Source organism: Pecten maximus, chromosome 14 (genome assembly GCF_902652985.1).
Source record: "Pecten maximus chromosome 14, xPecMax1.1, whole genome shotgun sequence".
Lineage (NCBI taxonomy): Eukaryota > Metazoa > Mollusca > Bivalvia > Pectinida > Pectinidae > Pecten > Pecten maximus.
The window spans coordinates 8274064-8274466 of record NC_047028.1 but is presented as its reverse complement, the minus strand read 5'-3'; positions in this window follow the sequence as shown (position 1 = coordinate 8274466).

The following is a 403-nucleotide window of genomic DNA, read 5'->3' as shown; positions in this document are numbered from 1 at the left end:
CGGCCGTAAGGTTGATTAGATGTTTTTTGTATCAGCTATTTGGTCACACATGTTAATGGACACTTTAGTAAATATTTATATTTTCTCAAGTGAAATCACTTAATTCCTGTAACATCAGGATTAATTAACTATTGAAAAGTTATGTTCACCTTAGTCATGCTATTTTGATTATATCTTGATTGACATGATATTTTGATGATATTCTATTCTGACATTTTTTTTTATATTCTGATAACATGCTATTTTGTTATTTTGTTGATAACATGATCCTTTAATACTCTGATGACATACTGATAACATGATCCTTTAATACTCTGATGCCATGCTGTTTTGTTGATAACATGATCCTTTAATACTCTGATGCCATGCTGTTTTGTTGATAACATGATTCTTTAATACTCTG